General features: G+C 45.7%; 1 long non-coding RNA gene across 14 annotated transcripts in view; it reads left to right on the top strand.

The window, feature by feature from the left end:
* The window catches only part of LOC105495369 (uncharacterized), a 252278-nt gene that overhangs the window by 69701 nt on the left and 159587 nt on the right, over positions 1-22990 (top strand). For all 14 annotated transcript variants that reach the window (XR_011608812.1, XR_011608815.1, XR_011608814.1 and 11 more), the window contains one exon: positions 22243-22340. This is a non-coding gene — a long non-coding RNA (uncharacterized lncRNA). The remainder of the gene's footprint in view (positions 1-22242; positions 22341-22990) is intronic.

Genomic DNA, 22990 nt, shown 5'->3' with positions numbered 1-22990 from the left:
CAGGCATGCGCCACCACGCTTGGCTAATTTTGTATTTTTAGTAGAGATGGGGTTTCTCCATGTTGGTCAGGCTGGTCTCGAACTCCTGACCTCAGGTGATCCCCCTGCCTCTGCCTCCGAAAATGCTCGGATTACAGGCGTGAACCACTGTGCCTGGCCACTTCTGTGTGTTAAAACTTCCTTTCTTCTCTTACGACCTCTGTTGAGTATTGGATGTCCTTGGGCAAATCTTACTTCTCTTTGGAACTCAGTTTTCATCTCCCATCTTGTAAAATGAAAGTGCTTTTATAACTCTGGAAACCTCTCTTCAAGCAAAATCATGTGCAGAAATCCAATGTGTAAAATAGATTGAAGAAGCGGGGGGCTGGTTGAAGGGAATGTGAAGACCTGATACCCTAACACTCTGTTCCGTCCATGTGTTGATTTCCTTTCCTTTGAGACAAGGTCTTGCTCTTTCACCCAGGCTGGAGTGCAGTGGTGTGATCATGGCTCACTGCAGCCTTGACCTCTAAGGCTCAAGCAATCCTTCTGCCTCAGCCTCCCAAGTAGCTGGGACCACAGGTGTGTGCCATCACAGCCAGTTAATTCTTTTTTTAATTTTAATTTTATTTTAAGATGAAGTATCGCTCTGTTGCCCAGGCTGGAGTGCAGTGGTACAATCTCAGCTCACTGCAACCCCTGCCTCCCGGGTTCAAGCGATTCTGAGAAGGTCGGAGGCCTCAGCCTCCTGAGTAGCTGGGATTACAGGCATGTGCCACCACGCCTGGCTATTTTTGTATTTTTAGTACAGACGGAGTTTCACCAGGTTGGCCAAGCTGGTTTTGAACGCCTGACCTTAGGTGATTGACCTGCCTCAGCCACTCAAAGTGCTGGGATTAAAGGCCTGAGCCACTGCACCTGGCCTAATTTTATATATATATAAATATATATATATATATTTTTTTATATAGAGGTTGGGATCTCACTGTGTTGCCCAGGCTTGTCTCAAACTCCTGGCCTCAAGTGATCCTCTGAACTCAGCCTCCTAAAGTGTTGGGATTATAGGCCTGAGCTACCACACCTGGCCCCAATTTTTCCTTTTCATAAGGACACGAGTTATACTGGATTGGGGCCTACCTTAAAGACCTCATTTTCACTCGATTTCCTCTATAAAGACAATATTTCCAAATCAGGTCATATTTGGAGGACCGGGGGTTAGGACTTCAATCTATTTTTTTTCAAAGGATGAAATTCAATGCATAACACCCACTATGCCTTTTTAAAATTCCTGACTCAGAGAGTTTGTGAACATAATAAAATGGGCTGTTTTATATCACAAGCATTGGGACAATTTGTTACACAGCAATAGTAACTGCAACAAGGGGTTAAACTGAAATAATTTAGATGCATCGGCCCTCTGTGGGTTCAAGCCCAGTTCCTCAACATCTTAATCCATCCTATTTACTTCTCCCAGCCTAGTTTCCTTATCAGAAAAATAGAGTTTGATTGAGGGGATATCTGTAAAGTCCCTGGTGTCATAGCAAGTCTTTGGCAAAGGTCTTTTATCTCTATTCTTTCTTCTGAAATTACCCCTTGCTAGAAGGCTCCTAAGATGTTGGGGAATAAGTCTGAGTTCCTGAATTTTGGGGGAAGCCCTTGGGTCCTGGGAATCGGATCTTTATTTCATACCTACTTGAATTAGGGAATGCATTCCTTTAGAAAGTTACTTCTTGGAGCAACTTCCCTGCTTAGACTTTCAAGACAATTTAGTCAGAGCTAACCTTGGTTTCTGGTTACCAAAGAGAAATGAGGCTCCTGCAAAGTCCTTGCAGAAAGGCTCTGACATCAAACAGCAACTACCCTACTGCATCCGAGTTGCTGAGTATAAATAAATCAAAACCATACCGGCTGCCTTTCCGTGTAGGCACACACATGTAATTTCATTACAGCCGGGATGCAGTGCTGCGGGCTAAGGGTGTTTGGGCCTAGGCTGAACCCAGCATGCTCTTGGAAGACCTGGGTTTGTTGGGCCAACTGAAGAGGAGGGCCTTCTTTTCCTTTTCCCCTCCTGCCGTATCTAATGTTTGTGTCACCCCCAAATTCATATGTTGAAACCTAACCTCCAGTGTGATGGTATTAAGAGTTGGGGCCATAGGAAGGTGATGAGGTCATGAGGATGGAGCACTCATGAATGGGATTAGTGCCCTTAGAAAAGAGGACTGCCGGTCATGGTGGCTCATGCCTGTAATCCCAGCACTTTGGGAGGCTGAGGCGGGTGGATCACCTGAGGTCAGGAGTTCAAGACCAGCCTGGCCAACATGGTGAAACCCTGTATCTACTAAAAATACAAAAATTAGCCGGACATGGTGGCATGTACCCGTAATCCCAGCTACTTGGGAGGCTGAGGAAGGAGAATCGCTTGAGCCTGGGTGGCGGAGGTTGCAGTGAGCCAAGATCAAACCGCTGCTCTCCAGCCTGGGTGACAGTCAGGCCCTGTCTCAAACAAACAAAAAATAAAATAAAATAAAATAAGAAAAATTCGGAGGACCACAGAGGTAATTTTTTTTCTTTTTACTTTTTAAAATTGTGGTAAAATATACATAATATAAAATGTACAATTTATAGCATTTTTTATTACTTTGAGGCAGAGTCTTGCTCTGTCGCCCAGGCTGGAGTGCAGTGGCACGATCTAGGCTCACTGCAACCTCCGCCTTACGAGCACAGGTGATCTCCTGCTTCAGCTTCCTGAATAGCTGGGATGACAGTTGCAAACCACCACGCCTTGCTAATTTTTGTATTTTTAAGAGACAAGGTTTCGCCATGTTGGCCAGGCTGGTCTCAAACTCCTGGCCTCAAGTGATCCATGTGCTTCAGCCTCCCACAGTGCGGGGATTCCAGGTGTGACCCACCACATCTGACCTGTTTTTAGCATGTTTAAGTGTACAGTTCAGTGGCATTAAGTGGCATCATATAGATGTGCAGCTCTCACAACCCCCATCTCCAAAACTTTTTCATCTCGCAAAACCAAAACTCCACGCCCGCTAAACACGAACTCCCCATTCCGCATCCCCCAACTCCCCGGTAACCACCATTCTGCTCTTTGTTTCTATGAATTTGATTACTCTAAGTATGTGTGTAAGTGGAATCATATAATATTCGTCCTTTTGTGTGTGGCTTGTTTTACATAACATGATGGTCTCATGTTTCACCCATGTTGCAGCATGTATCAGAATTTCCTTTTCTTCTTCTTCTTATTTTTTATTTTTATTTTTATTTTTTTGTAGAGAAAGGGACTTGCTCTGTTGCCTAGGCTGGTTTTAAACCCCAGGAGTCAAGCAATCCTCTGGCTTCAGCCTCCCACGGTGCTAGGATTACAAGCAAGAGCCTCCATACCTGGCCAAAATTTTTGCTTTTTAGGACTGAATAATATTCTGTTGTATGGAAGTACCACATTTTGTTTATCCATTCCATTCTTGGGAGAAATCTCTGGTTTCTGGGAGAAAGAATGAGTTGACCCCCCTAGGATCAAAGATCTATTGCTATTCTGAATAGCTATGGGCAGGTGGGGTGAGATTACATAGTATTAACTAAGTGACAGAATCACACCACTTCAGCAAGGTTGTCAGTGATGAGGGTGTGGACAGATTAGGACTCCTGAGAGATGTACACAATTTGTTATAAAAGTAACAATAGAAATATCTATAAGACATAGAACACGGAAGGAGACGACAGTAACTTTTTCTTGAGGATTAAGGGTAAAGAAGAAGAATTTTTGCAAAGTAAGTGTCTTAATCAGGATAGGTTAAATTATGATGTAATGAACAGACCTCCAGATTTTAGCAGCTTAACCCCACAAAGGTTAGATTTTGCTAATCCTACATGCCTATCAGGCATGTCAGGCCAATGGGGACTCTACTCCACATAGTTAACTCGGGGACTCAGCCTGATGGAAATGCCACCATTTTGTAGACTTGCCGTATGGAATATTTGACTTCCTTGGTCATCATGGCCAAGGAGAAGGGAGAGATGAGAGAATCTCATATGGGCTTTTCATTGCCTCAACCTAGAGCTGACACATATGTTTTACCCACAGTTAACTGGCTAATACTTGTCACATGTCCTCAATCAACTGTAAGGGACATAGGGGAGCAAATGAAGTATTTGGGGAGCACTTGTGTCTGTCACAGTAGGTTAGCAGTGAGATCGTTTTTGGTCGAGGCAGTGGTTCTCAACTGGGGGATGATTCTGTCCCCCAGACAACATTTGGCAATGTCTGAAGACACTTCGATTGTCACAATGGGGCTATTACTGACATCTAGTGGGTGGAGGCCAGGGATGCTGTTAAACATCCTACAATGCGCAGGACAGCCTCTCCCAAAGAATAACCCAGCTCAGAGTGTTCAATAATGTCAAAGTTGAGGAACCTTGAGTCAAAGGAACATCTTGAACAATGGGACAATTGTGAAAGACAGGATCACTGGGGAGAAGCAATATAGCACCGTAGTTAGAAATTTGGATTCTGCAATCTGTCAGTTCTGGGTTCAAATCTAGCATCTTCTACTTTACTAGCTTCATGACCTCTGACAAGTGGCTTAACCTCTCCGATTCAGTTACTGAGAAGAAGAGTAGAATCCACTTAGCATATAGTCTGACGCTAGAAGCTCTCAGTAATGGTGGCGACTATTCTTTTAATGGCACAACCTGCAATTTTGCACCAACCTAATATTAGGCTCATTTGCATTTGTAGCTTGGAGAGGCTGAAGCACAGTCAGGGGACAGTTGCGGTAAATATGATTGGAGAGGGTGGCAAACGTCAGAGCTTGGACCAGGGATGGGGGCAGTTCTTGAATACTATGTGTGTGAGCTAACTCAAAAAAACAAACAAAAAAAAATTGGGCTGGGTATGGTGGCTCACGCCTGTAATTCCAGCACCTTGGGAGGCCGAGGTGGGTGGATCACCTGAGGTCAAGGGTTTGAAACCAGCCTGGCCACCATAGTGAAACCCTGTCTCTACTAACAATACAAAAATTAGCCGGGCATGGTGACGGGCACCTGTAATCCCAGCTACTCAGGAGGCTGAAGCAGGAGAATCGCTTGAACCCGGGAGGTGGAAGTTGCAGTGAGCTGAGATCGCACCACTGCACGCCAGCCTGGGCGACAGAGTGAGATTCTATCTCAATAAATAAAAAAAAAAAAAAAAAAAAAAAAAAAAGAAAAAAAAATTGAAGTGAAAGTCACAGAACATACAATTAACCATTTTAAAGTGTACAGTTCAGTGGCATAGAGTGCATTCACAATGTTGTGCAGCCACCACCTCTCTCCAGTTTCAAGACTTTTTTTTTACCCCAGAAGAATGCCTCATTCCCATGAAATAATCACTCCCATTCGCTCTTCCCTCCCGCCCTAGGGAAGCACTAGTCTACTGTCTGTCTCTATGGATTTGCCTATTCTAGACATTTCATATGAATGGAATCATCCAATATGTGGCCTTTTCTGTTTGGCTTCTTTGATGGCATCACGTCTTCACTTTCATCTGTGTTGTAGGATGTGCCAGTACCTCATTACTTTTTATGGCTGAAAATTAATCCATTTAGGAATACACCACAATTTGTTTATCTATTTATCCATTGATAGACATTTGTTTTTGTTGTTTTTGTTTTTGTTTTTTTTTAATGGAGTCTCACTCTGCCTCCTGGGTTCAAGTGATCGATTCTTCTGCCTCAGCCTCCTGAGTAGCTGGGACTACAGGAGCTCACCACCATGCCCAGCCAATTTTTGTATTTTTAGTAGAAATGGGGTTTCACCATATTGGCTAGGCTGATATCAAACTCGTGACCTCGTGATCTATCTGCCTTGGCCTCCCAAAGTGCTGGGATTACAGGCATGAGCCACCTCACCCGGCCTGATATTTGGGGTATTTTCAACATTTGACTATTATGTAGCATGCTGCTGTGAATATTCACGTACAATGTGTGGATGTGTGGACATATTTTTTCATTTCTTTTGGGTATTTACCTCGGGGTGGACTTGCTGGGTCATATGATAGATTGACGTTGGACTTTTTGGGGAACTGCCAAAATATATCCCACAGTTTTTGAGCACTTGCTGTGTGCCAGGCATTGTGCTGAGCACTTTATATATATCAAGTCAAGTTACTCTGTCCTTGAGGACAGAGGTCGGTTACTATTTGCTGTGGTTTGAATGTTGTTGTCTCCTCCAAATCCATGTGTTGGAAACTTAATCCCCTATGCAGCAGTTTTGGGAGGTGGGGCCTAATGGGAGGTATTTTAGGTCTTGAGGGCTCTGCTTTCATGAATGAATTAATGCTGCTATAAAAAGGCTTGCGAGTGGGTTTATTCTCTTCTGCTCTTTGGCCATGTGAGCAGTAGTGTTCCTCCCATTAGAAGTTTGGGACACAGGAGTGCTCCCCAAATACTCCATTTGGCCCCCGACACCCCTTACAGTTGATTGAGGCCACATAACAAGTTCTAGCGTAGAATGAGACATTCAAGATGACTTCTTCGAAGTAGGGCTGGGCTCTCATCAGACATCAAAACCTGCTGGCACCATGATCTTGGACTTCCCAGCCTCCAGAACTGTGAGAAATAAATTTCTGTTCTTTATAAATTGCCCAGTCTATGATATTCTGTTATAGCAGCACAAAACAGACTAAGACACTTTTATTCTCCTCATATCCTAGTTAAGGAAGCTGAGCTACAGAGAAGTTTAGCAACTTGCCCAAAGCCACACAGCTAGTAAGAGATGAAGCCAGGAAAATGATACCCAAGGTTTTTTTCTTTCTTTTTTCTTTTTTGTCTTTTTCTCTTTCTTTCTTTTTTTTTTTTTTTTTGAGTCAGCATCTCACTCTGTTGCTTAGGCTGGAGTACAGTGGTGCGATCATAGCCCACTGCAGCCTTGACCTCCCAGGCTCAAGAGATCCTCTCACCTCAGCTTCCTAAATAGCTGGAAATTCAGGCATGTGCCACTATGCCCAGCTAATTTTGTAGAGGTGGGGTCTCACTGTCTTGCCCAGACTGGTCTCCAACTCCTGAGCTCAAGTGATACTCCTGCCTAGGCCTCCCAAAGTGCTGAGATTATAGGCATGGGCCACCACGCCCGTCATAGGATGGTTTTAAGCACAGAAGCAAAATAGTCAGATTTTATTTCTTGTTTTTCATTCTCATTTCTCCCACAGCATTTTCAAACACCAACTCTGGGATGAGGGGAAGGTGGGATAAGGTTGGTAGAAAGTTGGGAGCAGATGAAAAGAAATCATGGCCATGTACAGTGGTTCACACCTGTAATCCCAGCACTTTGGGAGGCTGAGGCAAGCAGATTGCTTGAGCTTAGGAGTTCAAGACCAGCCTGGGCAGTATGCCAAAACCCCATCTTTACCAAAAATACAAAAAATTAGCTGGGCATGGTGACATGCACCTGTGGTTCCAGCTACTTGGTAGGCTGAGGCACGAGCATTGCTTGAACCTGGGAGGCAAAAGTTGCAGTGAGCCGAGATCGTGCCACTGGATGACAGAGCAAGATTCAGTCTCAGAAAAAAAAAAAAAAAAAAAAAATCGTATGACCACTCTTGCAAAGGTTTCATTTCTCCTCTTGTACTTAGAAATGTACACATAGGCAGGATGTGGCCCTGACCCACGTATGGATAAATGTGGCAAGAACCTGCTTTCCTGCTAAATCACTCGACTGTTTGACAAGGCTGGGAAAGAACTTGGGGCCAGGACAGAACAGCCTGGTCCAGGCAGGCTTACTCAGGATGGGGGTGACATTACCAACAACCCATTTTCCTCTGCCTGTGTATAATTTCCCTATTAGGAGCCCCTGGGGGTGTTGGGACGCTCTTCAACTGTGTGAATTCTAGGGTGAGGAGTTCAGGATTTCTTCTGTTTTCCCTGGGGCTGGTAGGTGCAAAAAAGTGGGGCTGAGAAAAGTAGGTTCATCCAGCTCATGTTTGAGAAGATGAAGCCATCAGACAGGGCGTCTGCCCTTGGGGTCCCAATGACAAAAGAAATCTGGACAATCCACCACTACATCAATCATTGTTTATTCAAGGCCAGGAATGGTGACTCAGGCTTGTAGTTCCAGCACTTTGGGAGGCCGAGGCGAGCAGATCACTTGAGGTCAGAAGTTTGAGACCAGCCTGGCCAACACAGTGAAACCCCATCTCTACTAAAAATACAAAAATTAGCTGAGCATGATGGTGCATGCCTGTAATCCCAGCCACTTGGGAGACTGAGGCAGGAGAATCTCTTGAACCTGGGAGGCAGAGGTTGCAGTGAGCTGAGATCACGCCACTGCACTCCAACCTGGGCGACAGAGTGAGACTTAGTCTCAAATAAATAAACAAATAAATAAATAAACAAAAAAATCACTGGTTATTCAAAAGCCTTTATTGAACACCTCCTCTGTGTCTGCATTGTTCAAGGGAGTCAGCAGTGCACAAGAGACGTTCCCTTCTTTTGTGGGACAATGACAGGTAACAGACAGGCCAAGAACTTCAGGATATATCAGATGGTGGCAAATGCTCTAGGGAAGAAATCAGGGAAGGGTGGCAGAAAGTGAAGGAAGATGCTGGTTTAGATCTGACACACAAATCCTCTGGTGGGCAGGATGATGGTCCCAAACAAATGTTCATGTCCTAATCCCTGGAACCTGTATGTTGCCTGATACGGGAAAAGGGACTTTTCAGAGGTGATTGCATGAAGGCTCTTGAGTTGAAAGGATTATTCTGCATTTTCCACATGGCCCCTAGATCATCACAGGGTCCTGATTAGAGGGAGGTGGGTGGTTCCAAGTCAGAGTCAGAGAAGATGTGATGGTGGAAGGAGTGGACGTGGGGCCATGAGCCAAGGAATGTGGCTGGGAAAGGAATGTTCCCGAGAAGCTGGGAAAGGCAAGGAAATACATTGTCTCCTAGAGCCTGCAGAAGAAACACAGCCTGGCCAGCACATTTTAAACTGTCCACCTCCAGAACTGGAAGATCATAAATGTGTGTGGTTTTAAGCCATTACATTTGTATCACTTGTTACAGCAGCCATAGAAAAGGAATACAGACCCAGATGAGGTAAAGACTGGAGACTTGCTGGGGAAGGGCAGTTCAGGTGGTAAGAACGGCAAGTGTAAAGGCCCTGAGGTGCAAAGCAAGATGGCGCAGCAAGTGCTACAATAGAGGTCACATAGAGGGTACTCCGGGGACACACAGGAGGGCCTGCATGAGAGTGGGTAATTGTGGAAGACCTCCTGGAGGAGCGAATGCTTGCTCTGAGCCTTCAAAAGCACTGGCTCTTCAACCCAATTGACCAGGATTCAAGCCTTGGCTCTGCCACTTATAAGTGATGTGGCCTTGGACAAGCTTCTTCTCCAAGTCTCTGCTTTCTGAATTCTTTTTTTTTTTTTTTTTTTTAGATGGAGTCTCGCTCTGTTACCCAGGCTGGAGTGCAGTGGTGCAATCTCGGCTCACTGCAACCTCTGCCTCCTGGGTTCAAGCGATTCTTCTGCCTCAGCCTCTTGAGCAGCTGGGATTACAGGCATACACCACCATGCCTGGGTAATTTTTGTATTTTTAGTGGAGACAGTGTTTTGCCATGTTGGCCAGGCTGATCTCGAACTCCTGGCCTCAAGTGATCCACCCACCTTGGCCTCCCAGAGTGCTGCGATTTCAAGTGTGAGGCCCCTCTCCTGGCCTGATCTTTCATAAAGTGATACGTGGTGGCATTATGGTAAGCTAATTTTGGTAAAATTATTAGCCCAGTCTGTGGCACGTTTTAGGCGCTTGCTTCATGTTAGGTGTGATGAAAAGGAGGACTGTGAGTTTGACATTGGATTGAACAAGTAGAGAAGAGTAGGGAATGCATTTTGAGTTTAGCATGGGACAGGTAGGAAAAGGCCAGAAGTATGACCAGGCACAGCCCACTTTGAGGCATCACATATTCCACGATTAAATAAATTAGGATTCCTTTGTAGTCCTCCCTTCTCTGCCTCTTTTTTTTTTTTTTTTTTTTTCAGTTGGCATCATCTCACTATCCCCCAGGCTGGAATGCAGTGGTGTGATCATAGCTTACTGCAGCCTCAAACTCCTGGGCTTAAGGGATCCTCCCGCCTCAGCCTCCTAAAGCTCTGGGATTATAGGTGTGAGCCACCAACCTGACCCCTTCTCTTGCCTCTTTATCTGGTGACGCTTACAGAGTCTGAGGCTGCCTTCATGCACCTTCCCTAGGGTAGAGGCTTGCAACCCGCGGTGCTATGAGTAACCCACTGTTGGCTACCATTCTGCTCAGAGAACAGGCAAGAGTGTGAGAATGATTTACTGAGGTCCAGCCCCATCGATGAGGGGAAGGTCTCAGAGGCAGGAAGGAGGGTCAGTTGCACAGGCTCTGCAATCGTAGGGTGGCCTACTGCCTCCTGTCAAGCTCTGCCAGGCCCCAGGCAAGTTGTAACGGTGGCTTTGCTCACCTGGAGAGCAGTTTGGGTCTGGGAAAAAGCCTGTCAACTATATGCAAACATATTTGCATGAATTTATCTTTCAGCCCTTTCACAGCGTTTGGGTTTCTCTAGGCAAATGCTGTGCTTTGATACTCCTTTTCTTTGCAGTGTGTGTCAATATCTGTTTTGAAATGTACCCATGTGGTGGTCAGGTCCAGTTTGCTGTAGTCTTGGGACTGTCTGACAAGGATGAGGAACAAAAGTGAATCTGCAAATGGGCATCTGAGAGGCTGGCAGCATTTGGAGGGGTAGGTTACAGGGCGTCACAGGCTGGCTACTCAAAGTGTGGTCCTCAGCTTAGCAGCAATGGCCACCCAGGAGCTTGTTAGAAATGTGGAGTCTTGGATCCCACCAAAGACCTCTTGAGTGTCACTGCTCTTACTCCAGGGGCTCCACTCTAAGAACCACTGGATTAGACAAGAGGTGAGAAATGGGCTGCATCTTGAAAGCCAACTCTAGTCTGTGTGTTAGCTACTGGGACCTCTGTGTTGAGCAGGATTCTGAGGTTGTGTGATGCTTAGAGAAAAAAAGTGCTGCACTTTTTTAGTCCTATGTGCAACTGGTATAATACGGAGACTTAGACAAGGCGTTGCTATCCCTGGATTTTCTGAGTGCTGTCTTAGGATTCCTTTATGAAACTGGAGAGAAGGAGTGAGGAATTAGGTGGAGTTCCATTTCCTAAGGACGGGGTGAGTTAAGAAATTAGGCTTGCGGAGGACTTCATGACTAAAACACCAAAAGCAATGGCAACAAAAGCCAAAATTGACAAATGGGATCTAATTAAACTAAAGAGCTTCTGCACAGCAAAGGAAACTACCATCAGAGTGAACAGGCAACCTACAGAATGGGAGAAAATTTTTATAATCTACCCATCTAACAAAGGGCTAATATCCAGAATCTACAAAGAACTTAAACAAATTTACAAGAAAAAAATGAAATAATCCCATCAAAAAGTGGGTGAAGGATATGAACAGACACTTCTCAAAAGAAGACATTTATGCAGCCAACAGACACACGAAAAAATGCTCATCATCACTGGCCATCAGAGAAATGCAAATCAAAACCACAATGAGATACCATCTCACACCAGTTAGAATGGCAATCATTAAAAAATCAGGAAACAACAGGTGCTGGAGAGGATGTGGAGAAATAGGAACACTTTTACACTGTTGGTGGGACTGTAAACTAGTTCAACCATTGTGGAAGACAGTGTGGTGATTCCTCAAGGATCTAGAACTAGAAATACCATTTGACCCAGCCATCCCATTACTGGGTATATACCCAAAGGATTATAAATCATGCTGCTATAAAGACACATGCACATGTATGTTTATTGTGGCACTATTCACAATAGCAAAGACCTGGAACCAACCCAAATGTCCATCAATGATAGACTAGATTAAGAAAATGTGGCACATATACACCATGGAATACTATGCAGCCATAAAAAAGGATGAGTTCATGTCCTTTGTAGGGACACGGATGAAGCTGGAAGCCATCATTCTGAGCAAACTGTCGTAAGGACAGAAAACCAAACACCGCATGTTCTCACTCATAGGTGGGAATTGAACAATGAGAACACTTGGACACAGGAAGGGGAACATCACACACCGGAGTCTGTCGTGGGGTAGTGGGAGGGGGGAGGGATAGCATTAGGAGATATACCTAATGTTAATGACGAATTAATGGGTGCAGCACACCAACATGGCACATGTATACATATTTAACAAACCTGAATGTTGTGCACATGTACACTAGAACTTAAAGTATAATAATAATAAAAAAAAGAAATTAGCTTTGCCGGTCGGGTGTGGTGGCTCACGCCTGTAATCCCAGCACTTTGGGAGGCCGAGGCTGGTGGATCACGAGGTCAGAAGATTGAGACCATCCTGGCTAACAGGGTGAAACGCTGTCTCTACTAAAAATACAAAAAAAATAGCCAGGCGTGCTGGCAGGCGCCTGTAGTACCAGCTACTAGGAAGGCTGAGGCAGGGGAATGGCGTGAACCTGGGAGGTGGAGCTTGCAGTGAGCCGAGATTGCGCCACTGCACTCCAACCTGGGCGACAGAGCAAGACTCTGTCTCAAAAAAAAAAAAAAAGAAAAGAAAAGAAAAGAAAAAGAAATTAGCCTTGCCTGGGTGTAGTGGGAGACTGAAAAAATTAAAAAAAATTAGCTAGACTGGTGGTGTACATCTGTAGTCCCAGCTACTCAGGAGGCTGAGACGGGAGGATCTCTTGAGTCTAGGCGTTTGAGGTTACAGTGAGCTTTGGTCATGTCACTGCACTCTAGCCTGGTCAACAGAGCGAGAGCCTGTCTCAAAAAAGAAAAGGAAGGAAGGGACTGGGCGCGGTGGCTCACGCCTGTAATCCCAACACTTTGGGAGGCCAAGGCGGGAAGATCACGAGGTCAAGAGCTTGAGACCAGCCTGGCCAACATGGTGAAACCCCGTCTCTACTAAGAATACAAAAATTAGCCAAGTGTAGCGGTGGCCGCCTGTAATCCTAGCTACTTGAGAGGCTGAGGCAGGATAATTGCTTGAACCCAGGAGGTGGGGGTTGCAGTGAATCGAGATCACGCCACTGCACCCTAGCCTGGGCTACAGAGCAAGACTGTCTCATAAAAAAGAAAAGAAAGGAAGAGGAAAGAGAAGAAAAGGGAAGGGAGGGAGGGAAAGAGAGAGAGAGAAAGGAAGGAAGGAAGGAAAGAAGGAAGGAAGGAAGGAAGGAAGGAAGGGAGGAAGGAGGGAAGGAAGGGAGGGAAAAAAGGAAGAAAGAGAAAACTAGTTTCAATGCGTGTGCTGACTTGTGGCTATAACCTCAGCTACTTGGGAGGCTGAGGTGGGAGGATGGCCTGAAGGCAAAAAGTTGGAGGCTGCAGTGAGCTGGGACCACACCACTGCACTCCAGCCTGGGCGACAGGTTAAAACCCTATCTCTAAAAACATAAAAAATAAAAAAACGCAAATTAGTCTCTGTGTGCCAGGACAAGACAGCTCAACCATGAAAAGTTTGGTGTTCCTGAGTATCTGAGAAAGGATACACGGAAGATCAACAATGGAAATCTCCAAGAGATCAACTTGACTGCAACTCCCTCATTTCACAAAAAGAGGCTCAAAGAAGGATGGAATCCACTCAAACACACGCAGCTCATTTGTTTGGATTCGCCTGGGCTCATGCTCTCAGAGCTCGTGAGAAAATTACTCAGGCCTTCAAACGCACACGTCGAGGAAGGGAAGAAACTAGATCAGGCAGAAACTAGAAAGGACGTTTTTCAGACCCCCAAAGGCAGGCTGAGCCATGACTCAGGAGGCATTTCGGGAGCAGAGAGCTGGAAAAAAGAAGGGAGGGTCCCCGAAGGCCGAAAGCTGGGGTGATGGAAGATAAGAAATTCCGATTGCAATCTCCCTACTTCCTCTGCTTCCTCAGACCCAGGCTGTATATAAACTGTATGCAAATGTGTTTACTTTACATTTTATTTCAATCGGAGTCACTCAGCTGTCGGGAGCTATGTCAACATGTCAGTCTGGTTGAGCAAACAAGCATTTTGAGTGGAAATATTTCAGATAAACAGACACAATGTTATGACATATCAAAACTCCCCAAACATGGAAAGAGGGTGGGGATGGTGGAGGAGAAGGGGGTGAAAAGCCGCAGAAAGGAGATCTATTTACCCTGGCACATGCGCTGTGTGGTCAGCTGAAAACAAAATAGGTTTTTTATTACTCGTGTGGTGTACAGGGGACGTTTCCCTTCTCTGTGGCGTTAATGCATCCTGTCAGCTGAAGAGAAGGCCTGCTTGGCGGGTTACCATGAACATTTCTCTTTGGTGTTCCTGCTGATTCTGCAGGAGGGAATCAGGCAAGAAAACAAAAGAAAAACCCACCCGGATTAACTTAATTAGCAATGGGGAGGCCAGTTGCTTGGCGAAGTCCAACAGCTTGTTTGAGGGTTGCCCTCGTTTTGGCTCCTTACTTGGGCTCTTTACAAACTGCCTTAAGGGGGGACACAAAGCAATGCCCTTGTTTGCAATCGGGGGTGGGGATGGGGGTGTGCATGGCAGGGGGTGAGGTGGGGGTGACTATGCGGACATTAGGCTATTCTCCTGCATGATGTATGTTTGTAAATTTCATCTTCAGAGTAGGTCATAAGGTTGCCTGGTTCAATAACCAAAGGTATAAGAATGTATTTGGAGGAAAGTTCCTTCCTTCCTTCCTTCCTTCCTTCCTTCCTTCCTTCCTTCCTTCCTTCCTTCCTTCCTTCCTTCCTTCCTTCCTTCTTCCTTCTTCCCTCCTTCCTTCCTTCTTTCCCTCCTTCCTTCCTTTTTTCCCTCCTTCCTCCCTCCCTCCCTCCCTTTCTTTCTTCTTTTTTTTTTTCAAGTTTTGCTTGGTTGCCCCCAGGCTAGAGTGCAGTGATGGAATTACGGCTACCTGCAGCCTCGAACTTCCAGGCTCAAGCCATCCTCCCACCTCAGCCTCCTGAGTAGCTGGGACTGTAGCTTCCCACCACCCCCAGTTCATTTTAAAATTTTTGGAAGAGATGAGGTCTCGCTATGTTGCCCACAGGCTGGTCTCGAGCTCTGGGCCTCAAGTGATCCTCCTGCCTCGGCCTCCCAAAGCATTGGGATTATAGGCATGAGCCACTGAGCCTGGTCTGAAGGAATGTTTTCTTCTCTTTCTCAATCTACTCATGTTTTCATCCCTCATCCCCAGACATACATATACACAGATTATATTTTGTTGGGTGACATTTCTTTTTAGTCCCCAAGCCATAGTCTGATGGGCTATGTCTAAAAGAAAATTCACCTTTTCTTAAAATAATACACTGCGTATCCACACCTACAATGTGCCGCCTTCTGTGGACATCCATTTTGATCAGTCTCAAATTGAAGCCCGAAGTTTGGAATTATTCACCTCCTGTTGGAGGCAGGATCCTGAGACCCAGAGGTGCAGGGGCACACCCATGGTCACACAGCTGGCCAGAGAAAGAGCCAGAACTCAAACTCAGATCTGTCCAAGAACGTCTACATTCTTCCACCTCCACCAAATGCTTGGCTGAGCTTGCCGGGGAGAAAGTGTGTAGCAAGGTAACTTTTGGAGGAGTTGAGAGCCTCCAGCCAGCCCAGCCAGGCCGAACTTGTCCACCCCTGAAATGAAGTTGCCCAGAAAAAGAACTGCCTGCCTGTCCAAATGCAGGACTCAGCAGCTGCCTAGGGGATGTGCTCAAAAGATGTTGGCAAGTCCCCCACTGTCCAAAAATGTCTCCCCCTGCCACCTGTCACATGGCCTCAAATTCCACCATCAGAAAGGTATGCCCCTGGGCTTCAATTTAAATACTTTTTTTTGGGCACGGTTTCAGTGTAGACACTTTTCCCCGGAGAGGTTATACCTACGTCCTTCCCTCAAAGTCCCTTCTCAGCAGGGCGGCTAGCCGAGGGCTTGGGCTTGGAGGGTGATGTCACCATGTAGATATCTGGGGAGGTAAAGGGGGAACCAGGGGAAGTAAGCTAATAAGGGGGCTGGGCAGACCGGGGATGGAGTCCAAGGGTCCTGACCAACAGTGGTATGGTGCGTGGGACTGCTGGGAGACAAAGCTTCATATGTTTCCCCGAGTGAGGGTCCCCGCAAGGCCCCACCTGTCTGTCTCCTTGCCAATCCCGGCTGTTGTGTTTTAGGTTGGAACCCTAAATAGCCATGCTAGGGGGCAGGGGAAGCCCAAGGCTTGTCATGGGCTCGTAGAATGTCACAGCTGCCACCCAGCAAGTCCTGTACTTCAGTCAGCCACGTTCCTTCTTAGCTCTGTTTTTCCATGATTACACCACCTGTAGGATTACTCTCTTCATATTTTCCTCTAAACCAACTCACTTAAAAAAATAAATAAACATCTATTTTAAGGCCTGCACACATGAGTTTTTCTCACCACTAAGGGATACAGACATAGTCAAGCTCTCTAGCTTTTGTGGGGCAAATGCAAGAATTATTTTTTAGAGGAAAGCAAGCATTCATGAACATTTCATTTTTTATGATTATTATTTTTTTGAGACAGAGTCTTGCTCTGTTGCCCAGAGCTGTGGAGTGCTGTGGCGCGATCTTGGCTCACTGCAACCTCCACCTGCCAGGTTCAAGTGATCCTTGTACCTCAGCCTTTCAAGTATATGGGATTACAGGTGTGCACCACCATGCCTGGCTAATTTTTGTATTTTTTTAGTAGACACTGTTTTTCACCATGTTGGACAGGCTGGTTTTGAACTTCTGGCCTAAGTGATCCACTCGCCTTGGCCTCCCAAAGTGTCGGGATTATAGGTGTCAGCCACCACTCCCAGCTCATGAAAAAATTTTTAAAAAAGAAAACACTTAGATACACACACTTTAGTCTCTATTGCTGAAAGTTTGATTTGCTAATTGTACTCTTCTTCTCCTTCTTCTTCCTCCTCCTCTTCCTCTGCCTCTTCTTCTTCCTCTTCTTCTTCCTCCTCCTCCTTGTCTTCCTCTTCCCCTTCTCCTTCTCCTTCTGCTTCTCCTTCTCCTTCTCTTCCTTCTTCTTCTTTTTTCTTGGGACAGAGTCTCACTCTTGTCATCCAGGCTGGAGTGCAGTAGCATGATCTCCGCTCACTGCAACCTCCACCTCCTGGGTTCAAGCAATTCTCTTGCTTCAACTTTCCAAGTAGCTGGGATTACAGGTGCACACCACTGAGCTGGCTAATTTTTTTTTTTTTTTTGTATTTTTAGTTGAGATGGGATTTCACCATGCTGGCCAGTCTGGTCTCGAATTCCTGACCTCAGGTGATCTGCCTGCCTTGGCCTCCCAAAGTGCTGGGTTTAGGTGTGAGCCACTGTGCCCCACCAATTGTTTTTACTTTCTAGTACATGGTAAAATGAACTATTAGAGTAAAAATTAGTGGCCATCCAGATGCTCTTATAAATCACAGGAAAGGTATTATGTCTTGCTCAAGCCACCAATTTTATGTATAAGGAAACAGGTTCAAGAGAGAAAACTTGGGCCTGGGACACAGCTGGCCGGGAGCAGGATGAGGCCCAAGACGCATCATGGAGACAGAAAGAGTACTGGATGGGGAGTCAGGAGACCCCGACTCTAGCTCCAAAACCAAGAGCAGAGGCCACTTCTGTTTCCTCTCTGGGTCTTGATTTCCCCAACTATGAAACAGGAAAATGATGTTACTTTGGGGGTCTAAACGTAGGAGGAATTAGAGATAGATTTGAAATCCTGGAATTTTTTTTTTCTTTTATTGAGTCAAGATTCATTTAACATAAAATTAACCATTTTACTTTTTCTTTTCCTTTCTTTTTTTTCTTTGTTGAGATAGATTCTCATTCTTTTGCCCAGGTGGGAGTATAGTGGTGTGATCTTGGCTAACTGCAGCCTCTGCTTCCCGAGTTCAAGCGATTATTCCTGCCTCAGCCTCCGGAGTAGCTGGGATTATAGGTGTGCACCACTACACTCGGCTAATTTTTGTATTTTTAGTAGAGACAGGGTTTTGTCATGTTGGCCAGGTTGGTCTTGAACTGCTGACCTCAAGTGATCCGCCAGCCTTGGCCTCCCAAAGAGTTGGGATTATAGGCGTGAGCCACTGTACCCGGCCAGATCCTTTGATTCTTGACTTCCAGCTCAGCAGCTCCACACTAAGAAGGCCTTGTCCTCCTTCCTTTGTTGTTTAGTTTGCTTTAAGCAGCCTCCTCTGAGCCAGGAAGAGAACTGGGCAAGGAGGATCCAACTCTCAGGGCTTCTAACCTCCACAGCCTTGGACAGAGGTGGGAGACCTGGGTTCATGGGAGGATCCCTAGAGACGCAGACATTAACTAGTTTTGAAGGTTGTCTGAGTGGGCCAAGAGGTGGGAAAGGTGATTCTGAATGAGGAGATGGCGCTTCCCAGTCGTGTTGGCGGGGACAGAGCTGGCTGGAGCTGCCTTTCCTCCGGGGCTGCTCTGAGATCCTGGAAGCACAGGCGCTTGGAAATGCTGTCTCCCCGACCCACCCACTCATCAGTGGAGCAGATGCGGGCCATTACTCTGATTGCTGCTGAAAGCGGTGGCTGGGACCCAGGGCACGTCTGAGGATCACTGAGGGCCCTGGGAAAGTGGGGGCCCTACAGAGGGTCAGCCCCCACACACCCCAGAGGCAGGTGTTCTGCAAGCTTCCCATAGAGGCCTGCCAAAATTGTCCTCCCGCTATGCGGCACGCACGCAGGCGTGCCATTTCAGCTCTGGGCCTCTCTCCGGGAGCAGCTGGCAGGGGCATCTGTGGGTGGTGAACAGGACGGGGGCTGGAGGCCCTGGTTGACCTGTAGCACTTGGGCCCGGAGCTTCTCCCGCTTGTGTGCCTGGGTTGCAGATTTTCCAGGCACCTTCTTGGTAGAAGGCAGGCGGGATCTGGTTTCATGGTGAATTCAAAAGGGGCAAAGCAACACGGCGCCTGCTGAATTCCTGGCCCTGTGAACGTCATGTCGTTAACGTGTTATTTATGGCACCCTCCTGACTCTGCTCTCATGTTAGGCCTCTGGGTGGGGCATTGTGCCCTCACCAATCAATCAGCCAACCAACCCAATAGGCCCACTAACCAGCGTTAACCAGCTAGCATTTGTTCACTTATATGCCACCAATTATTGTTTTAGAAGCTGCAAAGAATGGGTTATTCCATATCTTTTTGCATAACCTGCATGTATGTTGCTTCCTTTATGCAATTAATGTGGTATATTGGTTTGTTACTGTGGATCCTCCCTTTAAAAAAATTGTGGTTAAAAAAACACGTGACATAAAATTTATCATCTTAACCGTTTCTAAATGTGCAATTTAGTAGTGTTAAGTTTATTCACATTTTTTTTACAACAAATCTCTAGAATTTTTTAATCTTTCAAGTCGGAAACTCTGTGCCAATTATTATTATTATTTTTTTTAATTTTAGAGACAGAGTCTCGCTGTGTCGCCCAGGGTAGAGTGCAGTGGCATGATCACTGTTCACTACGGCATCCAGCTCCTGGGCTCAAGGGATCCTCCCACCTCAGCCTCCCCAGTAGCTGGAGGTGCATACCACCATACCTGGCTAGTCAAAAGCTTTTTTTTTTTTTTTTTGGAGATGAGTTCTTGCCATGTTGCCCAGACTGGTCTTAAATCGATCCTCCTGCCTTGGCCTCCCAAAGTGCTGGGATTGCAGGTGTGAGCCACTGCACCCAGGAACTCTATACTCATTAGATACTAACTCCCCAGTCTTTCCTTCCCCGAACTCCTGGTAACCACTGTTCTAGTCTCTGTTTCTATGAATTTGCCTACTTTAGCTGCCATGTAGAGTAGAATCACACATTGTTTGGTTTTTGTTTTGTTTTGTTTTTTATTTTGTTACCTTAGTTTAATAACCCCGCAGAAAAAGTATTTGTTGGCCAGGTGTGGTGGCTCGTGCCTGTAATCCCAGCACTTTGGGAGGCTGAGGCAGGCAGATCACCCGAGGTCGGGAGTTTGAGACCAGCCTGGCCAACATGGTGAAACCTCGTCTCTACTAAAAATACAAAAATTAGCTGGGTGTGGTGGCACATGTCTGTAACCCCAGCTACTCAGGAGGCTGAGGCACAAGAATCCCTTGAACCCAGGAGGCAGAGGTTGCAGTCAGTTGAGATCACGGCACTGAACTCCAGCCTGGGAGACAGAGTGAGACTCAGTCTCAAACAAAACAAAACAAAACAAAACAAAACAAAACAAAACAAAACAAAACAAATGAAAGCCACAGGAGATACCACTTCCCACCCATTAGGACAGCTGCTGTTAAAAAAGTAAATGAGGCCAGGTGCAGTGGCTAGCGCTTGTAATCCCAGCACGTTGGGAGGCCGAGGCGGGCAAATCACTTGAGGCCAGGAGTTTGAGTCCAGCCTGGCCAACATGGTGAAACCTTGTCTCTACTAAAAATGCTAAAATTAGCCAGGCTTGGTGGTGCATACCTGTAATCCCAGCTACTCGGGAGGCTGAGGCACAAGAATCCCCTGAACCCGGGAGGCGGAGGTTGCAGTGAGCTGAGATCGCACCACTGCACTTTCACCTGGGTGACATAGTGAGCCTCTGTCTCAAAAAAAAAAAAAAAAAACGGAAAAAGAAAGAAAAGGTGTTTGCTTTTTTGTAACTGGCTTGTTTCTCTTAATATAATGTCCTTAAGGTCCATCCTCATTGTGGCATGTGACAGGACTTTCTTATTCTTTAATGCTAAGTAATATTCCATTGCATGGATCTATCACAATCTCTTTATCCATTATCCATCAATGGACACCTGGGTTGCATCCACTGCTTGGCTGTCGGGAATAATGTTGCTAAGAAGGTGGGTGTACAAATAATGCATTCTTTTTCTAAAACAATTAAAAATGTAGCTATACAATTAAGACCTGACTTAAAAACTCTCCTTAAAAAAATATTAAATGTACATAAAGAAGACTAAAATCTCTGTAGCCACCTCCTTCAATCTCTCCATCCCTAATGATAAATTGATTGACTGCTTTCAGCATATTCATGTGGACTCTATCCATCCACACACACACATCCATGAACATATATGTGTGTGTATAAGAATGTATCTAGTATCTTTTTAGGAAAAAAAATAAGTATGCAGTCAGTTCTGCTACAATAACTAAAATCAAAGCACTATGCAAAATCACACATTAAAAGTCATAGGGTGGCTGGGCCAGGTGGCTCACACCTGTAATTTCAGCACTTTGGGAGGCAGAGGCGTGAGCAGATCACTTGAGGTCAGGAGTTCGAGACCAGCCTGGCCAACATGGTGAAACCCCGTCTCTACTAAAAATACAAAAGTATTAGCCAGGCGTGGTGGTGCATGCCTGTAATCCCAGCTACTTGTGAGGCTGAAGCAGGAAAATTGCTTGAACCTGTGAGGCGGAGGTTGCAGTGAGCTGAGGTCGTGCCACTGCACTCCAGCCTGGGCAACAGAGCGAGACTCTGTCTCAAAAAAAACAACAAAAAAACAACAAGTTACAGGGAAGGGGACAGCACTCAAAAACTTTGTCAGTGACATATAAAAAAAAATAGGAACCCCTTTGGGAGGCTGAGACGGGCAGATCACGAGGTCAGGAGATCGAGACCATCCTGGCTAACACGGTGAAACCCCATTTCTACTAAAAAATACAAAAAAACTAGCCGGGCAAGGTGGCGGGCGCCTGTAGTCCCAGCTACTCGGGAGGCTGAGGCAGGAGAATGGCGTAAACCTGGGAGGCGGAACTTGCAGTGAGCCGAGATCCGGCCACTGCACTCCAGCCTGGGTGACAGAGCGAGACTCCGTCTCAAAAAAAAAAAAAAAAAAAAAATAGGAACCTAATAAAAGTAGTAGCACAATTTTACACATGTTAAATGGTTAAAATATATGTAAATGCTATAATACAAATGGTACATTGGAAAAGTCCTAAAGTTTGTGCAAGTAGGCGTCAGAAGGGTTTCAGCTTGTGAGTTCTTGGAAAGCGGTGGAGGGAAGTTGTCTGAAATCTTAAAGTGCAACACCAGGTGTGGATGGGTGTGGCTCGTAGCACGCAGACATTGCTGAGGCAGCTGGTGGGTGTTTGCAGTGTGTTTATTTTGTGTATTCCTATGTGGCTCAGTTCAGCTGGGCGCAGTTTTCTACATTCATCCAGTGTTTCTTTTGAATAAAATCATGCATAGCAAACACAAAATTTGGTTATGCTCAAATTGTTCCTGAATATATCAATCACATTGGAGGAAATTTATGTTTTCTTTTCTTTCTTTCTTTTTTTTTTTTGTGTGTCACCCAGGCTGGAGTGCAGTGGTGTGATCTCGGCTCACTACAACCTCCGCCTCCCGGGTTCAAGTGATTCTCCTGCCTAAGCCTGTCAAGTAGCTGGGATTACAGGTAACTGCTACCATACCCAGATGACTTTGTATTTTTAGTGGAGACAGGGTTTCACCATGTTAGCCAGGCTGATCTCAAACTCCCAGTCTCACGTGATCTGCCCACCTTGGCCTCCCAAAGTGCTGGGATTACAGGCATGAGCCTCCGTGCCCAGCCAAAATTTATGTTTTCAAAACAAGCATTGTAGCAGAACTGACTACACACACATACACACACACACACACACACAGAGATAAAATAAATGGTACTTTTTTGGTGTATTAGTATTTTTACATAAATTGTAAAAATTCATACCATGTACATACTTCTGTAACCTATTGTTACTCTTATTATTTGCTTAACAACTTTCCTAAGAGACCTTTTCCTATCAGTAATAATAAATTCATCATGTTTCCTCTGCTGTATAGCATTCCATTGAATGGAATGAACTTCATTGAACGAATTCACTGCATTTACTAGCTATTGCCATACGCATGGCATGCAGACATATATGTTATTTTCAGTGGTTCATTATCACAAACAATCCTGCATTTAAGCTTCCTTCTTGAGATGGAGTCTTGCTCTGTCACCCAGGCTGGCATGCAGTGGTGTGATCTTGGCTCACTGCAACCTCTGCCTCCCAGGTTCAAGTGATTCTCCTGCCTCAGCCT

Source organism: Macaca nemestrina, chromosome 10, assembly GCF_043159975.1.
Source record: "Macaca nemestrina isolate mMacNem1 chromosome 10, mMacNem.hap1, whole genome shotgun sequence".
Classification (NCBI taxonomy): Eukaryota; Metazoa; Chordata; class Mammalia; order Primates; family Cercopithecidae; genus Macaca; species Macaca nemestrina.
Note: the sequence above shows the minus strand (reverse complement) of the source record. Positions and strands in the feature narration are given on the sequence as shown.